The sequence below is a fragment of the Tursiops truncatus genome (assembly GCF_011762595.2).
Source record: "Tursiops truncatus isolate mTurTru1 chromosome Y unlocalized genomic scaffold, mTurTru1.mat.Y SUPER_Y_unloc_1, whole genome shotgun sequence".
In the NCBI taxonomy this organism is placed as follows: Eukaryota; Metazoa; Chordata; class Mammalia; order Artiodactyla; family Delphinidae; genus Tursiops; species Tursiops truncatus.
Window position 1 is genome coordinate 4,165,846 of NW_022983136.1, and position 12,588 is coordinate 4,178,433.

The following is a 12,588-nucleotide window of genomic DNA, read 5'->3' on the forward strand; positions in this document are numbered from 1 at the left end:
CTATCCATACAAAAAAAGTGAGCCCCGATGCATCCAATCTTATTGACCCAGGTCTCCAAATGCTTGAAGGACCCTATAATGGAACCTGGGTCACAAAGGCCATTTTGGCAAGCTCCCAACATTTGTACTAGAACCCTAACTTAAACAGTCTTCCTCAAATCCTGCCTTGATTAGAAATCTCAAATTTTACCCAAATCCACCTCCCTTTGGAGAATATTGCAAATACCGTGTGCTATCGAAACATGAACACCAAAGACCTCCCCCCAAATATTCCTAAGCCCTATTGCAAAAGGGTATGCCCCCAAAGAGACTTCCAAATTCCTACCCTCAGTCCCTAAACACCACCTCCTATAGGTCCCCTCCAAAATAGACATCCCCTAAATGGCGCCATGGTCCATAGAACCAAAGGCATACCTCAGGTGATACCTGAAGTTTAGATCCCTTCTACAAATGATGTGTAGGCTTTTAGAGACCCTGAACTCCTGTTGACTCCCCGAACTGAGCAGAAGGTGAACTTTCTGTTGGTGATAAGACAGAGCAGCTGAGCAGCAGCTAATGCTGTCACCCTCTAAAACATGCATTTGGTTTCAGCCAAGTTCTAAACATGAAGCCAAAGAGGACCTCAGTGGCTGAATTGTCTCATAATGCCTGCCACCGAAAAGGGACCTCAACCTGAATTCCCCTTCAGACCTACCCATTTTCACAGGCCGTGGTCCCTTCTGGGTATTACACTCCTCCTGAAGTATCTGACGGGGGTTTCAAAGTGTTTTGGAAGAGGGGAGAGCCCAGGAGATGTGAAGAGGGAAACAGGCGTAAAGGTTTGCCAATGCCAGTATATCAGAGCAGTGCCTTTAATTAAAAATGTCCCTGTTTCAAGTAGCCATATTCTAAATGAAGTGACAAGCAAAACAGATCTCCCTGTGCTATGCGGCTGCTTCCCACTAGCTATCTATTTTACATTTGGTAGTGTATATGTATGTAGCAGCTTTATTCTTAATAAGCAAGTCTTCAAACAAGTGAGACATCTTTCAAATGGTGAATATATAAACTGTGGTATATCCATATACCAGAATAGTACTTGGTAATAAAAGGGATCAAACATTCATGCTCATGAATGAGTTTTTTAAATTAATTTTTATTGGAGTACAGTTGCTTTACAATATTGTGTTAGTTTCTACTCCACAGCAAAGTGAATCAGCTATACGTATACATATATCCCCTCTTTCTTTGGATTTCCCTCCCATTTACGTCACCACAGAGCACTGAGTTCCCTGAGCTATACGTAGGTTCTCATTAGTTATCTATTTTATACATAGTATCAGTAGTACATATCATGCTCATGAATGAGTTATAAATGCATTCTTCTCAGTAAAAGAACCAGAGCCCAAATGCTGTATATTACACAATTCTATTTATATGGCATGCTGGAAAGGGCAAAATTCTAGGGACAGAAAAATTCCTGATTAGCAGAGAAGGAAGAGGGTGATGGTTACCTACAAAAGAGCAGTATAAGGAATACAGTATTATTAAGAAATCTGTATAAATGTATTTATCCTCTTTATTTAAAAAGTATTGATAATCACAGTTCAAGAAGTAAATACAAAATACATATGAAAAGATTATGGAGTAGGTGGGACATACCTAATGCTACTTGAAGTAACAAACAAACCCCCAAATGTTAGAAGAATAAGAAAATAACATTCATTTCTTGCTCAAGTTAAATATCCGTTTTTACTACTCCAAGAGCTGATTCAGGATTTCCTACTTCTTTTACTTGTAGCTCTGCTCTAAGTCATGAGGCTCCCAAGTCCACCCTATGGTTAATCTTCATTTGTGCCAACTGTAAGGGAAACTAATACGGATGATCACATATGGGAGGTTTTGATGAGAGGTCTGGATTTGGTGCATAAAACTAGAATTTGGCTACTAGAATTTAGTCACATCCCTATTATAAAACAGACTATAAAATGTAGGCAGAAGATAATACAGTTTTGGTGAATACCTAGCACCATTCTGCCATAACTAGTAAATGTAACTACGCTGCAATAAAACTTAACTGTGACTTAAGACACTATAATTAAATTTTAAAGATAAGAAAGGGAGAAATCTCTTATAAGGATTACTACTCAGATATATACATGCATATATATACACACATATATATATAACTTTTACAAAAAATAATATAAAGACAGCAACTCAACAGGAAAATGGGTAAAGCATATGAACAGGTAATTGATAAAAGAAGAAACTTAAATTGTTGAGAAAAAATCTCATGAGAAAAGCAAGTAGTCAGGGAAATGCAAATAAGATAATTTTTCACTTGTCACGTTTGCAAGAGTGACTAAATCTAGGTTATTGCCAAGGTCATACCATATGTTTTAAACAGTTACTTCACAGATGCTTACTGTATTATTAAAACTATTTAAAGATAAACATAAATTGTATGATCAAAAAAATATATAAACTATTTTTTCATTAAATGTTAAGCAGGAAAACCTATGTATACATTATTACAATATATAGCATACACCTTACGTATACAGTATAAATTTATTTATATGTATTTTTATTTACATGTACTTTTATATTTAAAAATTATGTATGTTCATATTTTTATTTACGTATTAATGTTAATATATATTTAAGTTTTTTTGTGTGTGTATGCACACACTAACCACGGAGAAAACAGAAAAGGTGTGAGTGACGTGAGGGAACAATTTGGAACTCTTAAAAAATGTAATTCTGTGGAAAGCCATTTCTGCTGGAGGGAAGAGATGGTGCAAGACATAGTGATAGAGAAGCAAAATTAGTGTCAGTAAAGGTGAATATTTTTAGAAATAATTTGAAGTGATTATTATTTTTTGAATCCTTACTCTCACTTAAAATCTAAGGTAGGTCATTTTGCTCTATATTGCCAACTTGTCCTCTGTAGGAGTGCCATCGGTGTACTTTCCTGTTTGTGACAGCCTTGACAATAGTTAAGCTTTTAGTTTTTGCCAATTTGATAAATGAAAATTACCGTCTTAAAGTACTGTTATTTTTCATTTTTCTTATGAAGAATGAAGTTGGACATCTCCCTACATTTTTAAAGACCATGAATGTTTTCCTTTTTTTGTAAATACAAATCATGTTCTTTGTCCATTTTCTATTGAATTGCTTATATTATTGGTGCCTTTTGGGAGTTTTTTACCAATACATTTTATAAATTCCCTTTTTCAGGAATTTTTAAAAGAGAATACTCATAACATAGTTATACTGTGTTCTTTTATCCTTTTCAGATTTGATTATAAGCATCTACTAGAGTGTCAGACTCTGTTTTAGGGAATGGTGTAATCACAGTAAACAAGATAGATAAAAATCTGTTTCCCATGGAACATTCATTCTGAGGATCGAGACAGACAATAAAGATGAACTTTAAAATATCAAGTTAAAAGGAAGTAATAAATTAAGGAAAATCAAGGACAAGAGATAAGGAATATGATAGAAAATTGGTATTAATCTAAATAAGAGAAGACAGGATAACTCCTCATTCATTGAAGAGAGCACATTTGGGCAAAGATATGGAGGAGATGGGGTTTTTTTAAAATAAATAAATTTTTTATTTATTTATTTTTTGCTGCGTTGGGTCTTCATTGCTGCACGCAGACTTTCTCTAGTTTGCAGCAAGCAGGGGACACTCTGCGTTGCGGTGCATGGGCTTCTCATTGTGGTGGCTTCTCGTATTGCAGAGCACAGGCTCTAGATGCACGGGCTTCAGTAGTTGTGGCACTTGGGCTCAGTAGTTGTGGCTTTCGAGCTCTAGCGCGCAGGCTCAGTAGTTGTGGCGCACAGGCTTAGTTGCTCTGCAGCATGTGGGATCTTCCCAGACCAGGGCTCGAACCCGTGTCCCCTGCATTGGCCGGGGGATTCTTAACCACTGCACCACCAGGGAAGTCTGGAAGAGAAGATTTATATAGATACTGGGGGAAGAACATTACATATCTATATTTATATAGCTATCTATTTATATAGATACTTGGGGAAGAACATTACAGATAGGGAAAATAATTTACAACAATCCCAAGGATGAAGTGTTCTGGGAACCCTCTGAGCCAATCTAGAGGGTCTGCCTACACACTTATGCAGGGCTCCAACAAACTCAGCCTTATTATAATACTAAAGAGAAAGAAATATGAGAGACATATCAACTCAAGTGGGCATGCACTTAACAATGATAGCGCACTCCCTCATCCCAGACAACATCTCCTTTGCGCAGGAACTCATCATTGCAGATGACATCACCTCAGACAATATTCAATATCACCTCCAGCCCAGGACTTTACCATTGAGCATGATATCAACACCCCGAAATTTCTTAATATGACAGCAGACTATCACAGGGCCAATTATAGTAAGCACTTCTTTTTATGCTTTGACATCTTGGGGTCTTTCTGACACTGGAAGGGATTGCCCTTGCCAAATTTAGCTACTGCCAAGAGATAGCAGAAAGCATGCCCAGGGCACATCTTCCAAATGTAAACCAACCAATCTGAAGCCCATAGGGCAACCACCCACTTTATCTGGTTCTAATACTCACGCCACTATCCAACTGTCCTAATTACCCCAGGGCTAAGTACCAGACAACTCTAGTAAACCACTATACTCCAGTCAATGCTAAGGTTGCTTACTCTGCCTTGTCTTACTCTTCATACGGAAAGCACAACAAAGGCTCTTTTGCGCATTTTTACTTGCTCCTTCTGTCTCTTGACTGACCCTGCTGTTACCAGCGTGGCTCCTCCCCATAATATGATATGGTTTCAGTACTTTGGAATTGTAATACGTTATCTCCTCAGTGGCAGTTATTTCCTGAACTGTTTGCCAAACCACACCTGAATACTAAAACCTAGATGGAAAAAGCACATAGGAAGTCTAACTGCAACTTCTGTAGCTTGTATCCATGGAGCATGAACATAGTCAAGCCGAGAAGTTTAACCAACTCTCTATAGCAATCTACCTAAGAAAGCAAACCAAATGTATGGCAATCCACGCAGGAAAAATAAGCACAGCTCTGCAGCAACTGACACAGGAAGCCAGCCACCACCTCTGAAGCAACTATCCCAGAAAGCCTAACCACAATCACTTTGACCACCAACTTTGAAGGTTTAACCACAGCCTCTGCAGAAACTGACCCACAAAACTCTGCAGTGATCTTTCGGAAAGCTATCCACAAATTCTTCATCAGGTAGACAGGAGCCAAACCATAACCTCTGCAGCAACAGCGAGAGAGATAAATAAAACCTTTGCAATTGGCCCAGGAAGGCTAAGACACCGTTCTGAAACAATCAGCCCAAGAAACAAACACAGCCTCTGTAGTGAATAGAGAGGCAAACTAAACAACTTCTGCAGTAACTACCTAAGAAGCAAAATTTCAATCTTTGCAGAAATTGGACAAGGAAGTTAAATCACAACGTTTGCAGAAACTGGTCAACACAGTAATGAAAGATTGAAATCATAATGGAGTAATTACAGTTCCGACATAACAAGCAGAGTTGGGCAGCCACTGAGCAACTGTCCTCAGTTATGTCCCCGTACCACTAAGAAGTTGAACATTCTGAGGTGGAGGGGAAGATGGCAGAAGAGTAAGATGCATAGATCACGTTCCTCCGAACACATACACCAGAAATACATCTACACGTGGAGCAACTCCTACAGAACACCTGGTGAATGCTGGCAGAAGACCTCAGACCTTCCAAAAGGCAAGAAACTCCCCACATACCTGGATAGGGCAAAAGAAAAAAAAGAAAAAACAGAGACAAAAGAATAGGGACGGGACCTGCACCAGTGGGAGGGAGCTGTGAAGGAGGAAAGGTTTCCACACACTAGGAAGCCCCTTCGCAGGCGGAGACTACGGGAGGCAGAGTGGGGAGGCTCGGGGCCGTGGAGGAGAGCACGGCAACAGGGGTGCGGAGGGCAAAGCGGGGAGATTCCCGCACAGAGGATACGTGCCGACCGTCACTCACCAGCCTCTCGCTTGTCTGCTCACCCGCCGGGCCGGGTGGGGCTGCGAGCTGAGGCTCGGGCTTTGGTCGGAGCGCAGGGAGAGGAATGGGGTTGGCTGCGTGAACACAGCCTGAAGGGGTTAGTGCACCACAGCTAGCCGGGAGGGAGTCCGGGAAATGGTCTAGAGCTGCCGAAGAGGCAAGAGACTTTTTCTTCCCTCTTTGTTTCCTGGTGCGCGAGGAGAGGGGCTTAAGAGCGCTGCTTCAAGGAGCTCCAGAGTCGGGCGCGAGCCGCGGCTAAAGAGTGGACCCCAGAGACGGGCAGGAGACGCTAAGGCTGCTGCTGCCGCCACCAAGAAGCCTGTGTGCGAGCACAGGTCACTCTCCATACCCCCTTCCGCGGAGCCTGTGCAGCCCGCCACTGCCTGGTTCCCGGGATTCAGGGACAACTTCCCCGGGAGAACGCACGGCGGGCCCCAGGCTGGTGCAACGTCACACTGTCCTCTGCCGCTGCAGGTCCGCCCCGCACGCAGTGCCCCTCCCTCCCCCACAACTGAGTGCGCCGGAGCCCCCGAATCTGCGGCTTCTTTAACCCCGTCCTGTCTGAGCAAAAAACATTCTCCAGGAAAGATCATATCTTGGGTCACAAATCAAGCTTTGGTAAATTTAAGAAAATTGAAATTGTATCAAGTATCTTCTCCAACAACACCACCATGAGACTGGATATAAATTACAAGAAAAGATCTGTAAAAAATACAAACACATGGAAGCTAAATAATACACTACTTAATAATGAAATGATAACTGAAGAATTCACACAGGAAATTAAAAAATACCTAGAAACAAATGACAACAAAGACAGGCTTCAGGGCTTTCCAAATCACCGCATTAACATAAACTCAGGTGGGACAGGAAGGGGCCTGTGATGCATAAAAAAAGACAGTTTGACCTTCTTCACCAGTTTGGAAATTCTGAGGGTTTTGCAAGTTCGGTGCCAAGAATGGGGAAGAAGTCCAGAACTGCCTGTATTTCTTCTTATAAGCCGTGCTGCCTCAGTGTATGTTCGTGGATACCTAGATGGATACGCCTGTGTTGACTCTGGCCCCTGGGTGGAGGGGCGTGTGGCATCTATATCACTCCCAGTTTCAAAGTGCAGTGGACGTTACCACGATAGTGTCTCTCCTGGCTGCTGGGTAGCCTGCCCCTCCCGCTGGGACAAGGCTCCTTGGAAAACAGGTGGTTGGCTGTGGTACAGGAACCCCTCCAGTGACTGAACGATCCACAACGGGGTTGTGATTCCTCTCAACTGGAGGGTCTTCTTGGAATCTCACTCTCAGGGAGACCATGGGGGTGGATGCATGTCATGTGGGCTGGATCACATGTTCACTGTTGCTTCAGGGTTCACCTGAGATGCTGCTCACACATGGAACTCAATACACCTTTAGTTCCACTAAGGTGACGGGAAAGCCTCTGGGAAGAGATCCTGGCCAGGCCAGGCCAGAGATAATGGAGATGTAGCTTTGACTCACGGTTGTAGGGTTGTACCTTTTTTCCCTATAGGACACACAGCAGGATTTTGCCTTGAGAAAATGTTACATGTGCATTGACACTAATATTACGCAAGTTGAATGTTATACTTATTTAGCTTTTAACATCTTTCGTCATCACTACACGGTATGCAGTGAGGTCTGCAAGGGCAGGGAGGGGTTGTCTGTGTGTCTTTGCTGTATCCCCAGCTGCAGCCCCGCTGCCTGGTTCACAATAGACGCTCAATAAACACTCATTGAATACATGAGTGAAAGGATTTGTTATTTGGATATCACAGGTAAATCACGGCAAATATATTAAGTGACACATGTCAGAATGTGTTTTATCAAGAAAATAACCATATCATTTATTTTGCCCTTTAAGACGTGGGCAGCAGGCTTATGTTTGTTTGTTCTGTTTTGTTCACTTCCCCCAAATGGAGAGCATCTTACTCTATAGCATGTGGTTTTAGATGCGAATTTAAGAGTCAAAATGCTAATAGGAAATCTTAGAGTTATAAATCACTACCAAATGAATAACCTCAAGTCACACATCAGGTATGTCAACCCAATGGCTTCAATGCAAATTTTTTTCTTAAACAGCTTTCTTGGAGTATAATTGCTTTACAACGGTGTGTTAGCTTCTGCTGTATAACAAAGTGAATCCGCTATATGTATGCATATATCCCTATATCTCCACCCTCATGCATCTCCCTCCCACACTCCCTATCCCACCCCTCTAGGTGGACACAAAGCACGGAGCTGATCTCCCTGGGCTATGTGGCTGCTTCCCACTAACTATGGCTTAGTAATATTCCGTTGTATGTATGTGCCACGTGTTTTTTATCCATTTATCTGTCTATGGACACTTAGATTGCTTCGACGTTTGGCTCTTGTATATAGAGCTGCAATGAACATGTGGTACATGACTCTTTTTGAATTATGGTTTTCTCAGGTTATATGCCCAGTAGTGAGATTGCTGGGTCGTATGTTATTTCTATGTTTAGTATTTTAAGGAACCAGCATACTCTTCTCCATAGTCGCTGTATGAATTTACATTCCCACAAACAGTGGAAGAGGGTTCTCTTTTCTCCACACCCTCTCCAGCATTTATTGTTTGTAGGTTTTTTCATGATGGCCATTCTGACTGTTGTGAGGTGATACCTCACTGAAGTTTTGATTTGCATTTCTCTAATGATTAGTGAGATTGAGCAAACTTTTATGTGTTTGTTGGTCATCTGTATATCTTCTCTGAAGAAATTTGTAGTTAGGCCTTCTGCCTATTTATTTTTGTTATTTTTTAACATCTTTATTGGAGTATAATTGCTTTACAGTGGTGTGTTAGTCTCTGATTTATTAAAAAGTGAATCAATTATACATATACACATGTCCCCGTATCTCTTCCCTCCTCTGTCTCCCTCCCACCCACCCTCCCTAACCCACCCCTATACTAGCAAACCGAATCCAACAGCACATTAAAAGGATCATACACCATGATCAAGTGGGGTTTATTCCAGGAATGCAAGGATTCTTCAATATATGCATAGCAATCAATGTGATACACCATATTAAAAAGCTGAAGGAGAAAAGCCATATGATGAAGTCAATAGATGCAGAGAAAGCTTTTGACAAAATTCAACACCCATTTATGATAAAAATCCTATGGAAGTAGGCATTGCAGGAACTTTCCTCAACATAATAAAGGCCATATATGACAAACCCACAGCCAATATTGTCCTCAATGGTGAAAAACTGAAACAATTTCCAGTAAGATCAGGAACAAGAGAAGGTTGCCCACTCTCACCACTCTTATTCAACATAGTTTTGGAAGTTTTAGCAACAGCAGTCAGAGAAGAAAAAGAAGTAAAGGGAATCCAAATCGGAAAAGAAGAAGTAAAGTTGTCACTGTTGCAGATGACATGATACTCTACATACAGAATCCTAAAAATGCTACCAGAAAACTACTAGAGCTAATCAATGAATTTGGTAAAGTAACAGGATACAAAATTAACGCAAAGAAATCTCTGGCATTCTTATACACTAGTGATGAGAAATCTGAAAGTGGAAATAAGAAAACTCTCCCATATACCATTGCAACAAAAAGAATAAAATATCTAGGAATAAACCTACCTAAGGAGAAAAAAGACCTGTATGCAGAAAATTATAAGACACTGATGAAAAAAATTAAAGATGATATAAATATATGGAGAGATATACCATTTTCTAGGATTGTAAGAATCAACATTGTGAAAATTGCTCTACTACCAAAGCAATCTACAGATTCAATGCAATCCCTATCAAACTACCACTGGCATTTTTCACAGAACTAGAACAAAAAATTTCACAATTTGTATGGAAACACAAAAGACCCCAAAGTGCCAAAGCAATCTTGAGAATGAAAAATGGAGCTGGAGGAATCAGGCTCCCTCCCAGCAGGCTATACTATAAATCTACAGTAATCAAGACAGTATGGCACTGGCACAAAAACAGAAAGATAGATCAATGGAAAAGGATAGAAAGCCCAGAGATAAACCCATGCACATATGGTCACCTCATCTTTGATAAAGGAGGCAGGGATGTACAGTGGTGATAACATAGCCTCTTCAATAAGTGGTGCTGGGAAAACTGGACACGTACATGTAAAAGTATGAGATTAGATCACTCCCTAACACCATGCACAAAAATAAGCTCTAAATGGAATAAATACCTAAATGTAAGGCCTGAAACTATCAAACTCTTAGAGAAAACAATGGCAGAACACTCTATGACATACACCACAGCAAGATCCTTTCTGACCCACTTCCTAGAGTAATGGAAATAAAAACAAAAATAAACAAATGAGACCTAATGAAACTTAAAAGCTTTTGAACAGCAAAAGAAACCATAAACAAGACCAAAGAACAACCCTCAGAATGGGAGAAAATATTTGCAAATGAAGAAATTGGCAAAGGATTAATCTCCCAAATTTACAAGCAGCTCATGCATCTCAATAACAAAAAAGCAAACAACCAAATCCAACAATGGGCAGAAGACCCAAATAGACATTTCTCCAAAGAAGATATACAGACTGCCAACAAACACATGAAAGAATGTTCAACATCATTAATCATCAGAGAAATGCAAATCAAAACTACAATGTGATATCATCTCCCACCAGTCTGGAAGGCCATCATGTAAAAATCTGGAAACAACAAATGCTGGAGAGGGTGTGGAGAAAAGGGAACACTCTTGCACTGTTGGTTGGAATGTAAATTGACACAACCACTATGGAGAACAGTATGGAGGTTCCTTAAAAATCTACAAATAGAACTACCATATGAACCAGCAATCTCACTAGTGGGCATATATCCTTAGAAAACCATAATTCAAAAGGAGCCATGTATCAAAATGTTCATTGCAGCTCTATTTACAATAGCCCAGAGATGGAAACACCCTAAGTGTCCAACATCAGATGAATAGATAAAGAAGATGTGGCACATATATAAAATGGAATAGTACTAAGCCATAAATAGAAACTAAATTGAGGTATTTGTAGTGAGGTGGATGGACCTAGAGTCTGTGATACAGAGTGAAGTAAGTCAGAAAGAGAAAAACAAGTACTGTATGCTTACACATATATATGGAATCTAAGAAAGAAAAAAAAGGTCATGAAGAACCTAAGTGTAAGACAGGAATAAAGACACAGACCTACTAGAGCATGGACTTGAGGTTATGGGGAGGCGGAAGGTTAAGCTGTGACAAAGTGAGAGAGTGGCATGGCCCTATATACACTACCAAATGTAAAATATATAGCTAGTGGGAAGTAGCTGCACAGCACAGGGAGATCAGTTAAGTGCTTTGTGACCACCTAGAGGGGTGAGACAGGGAGGGTGGGAGGGAGGGAGACGCAAGAGGTAAGAGATATGGGAACATATGTATATGTATAACTGATTCACTTTGTTATAAAGCAGAAACTAACACACCATTGTAAAGCAATTATACTCCAATAAAGATGTAAAAAAACAATTCTCCAGAAGGAATCAATAGTAGAATAAATGAAGCAGAAGAACTGATGAGAGAACTGGAAGATAAAATAGTGGAAATAACTACCATAGAGCAGCATAAAGAAAAAGGAATGGAAAGAATAAAGGACAGTCTTAGAGATTTCTGGGACAACATTAAATGAACCAATGTTTCAATTATAGCATCCCAGAAGAAGAAGAGATAAAGAAAGGGACAGAAAACATGTGAAGAGATGATAGTTTAAAATTTCTCTAGTATGGGAAAGGAAATAGCCAATCAAATACAGAAAGCACAGAGACCTATAAAGTTAAATCCAGGGAGAAACACACCAAGATGCATATTTATCAATCTATCAAAAATTAAATACAAAGAAAAATTATTAAAAGCAGCAATGGAAAAACAACAAATACCATAAAAGGGAATGCCCATAATGTTAACAGCTAATCTTACAGCAGAAATCTTGCAAGGCAGTAGAGAGTGGCAGGACATATTTAAAGTGATGAAAGGGAAGAACCTACAAAAAAGATTACTCTACCCAGCAAGGATCTCTTTCAGATTGGACAGAGAAATAAAAACTTTTGCAGACAAGAAAAATTAAGACAATTTAACACTACCAAACCATCTTTACAGTGAATGTTAAAAGAACTTCTCTTGACTAGGAAAGACAAGAGAAAGGGAAGACCTTAATAACAAACCCAAAGCAATTAAGAAACTGGTAATATGAACATACATATCGATAACTACCTTAAATGTAAATGGATTAAATGTTCCAACAAAAAGACTGAAAGGATAAAAAAACAAGATGAATATATATGCTGTCTACAAGAGACCCACTTCTGTTGTAGGGACACATACAGAGTGAAAGTGAGGGGATGAAAAAAGATACCCCATGAAAATAGAAATCAAAAGAAAGCTAGAGTAGCAATTCTCATATCAGACAAAATAGACTTTAAAACCAAGACTATAACAAGAGACAAAGAAGGACACTATGTAATGATAAAGGGATCAATCCAGAAGAAGATATACAGTTGTAAATATTTATGCACCCAACATAGGAACACTTTAATACATAAGCCAAA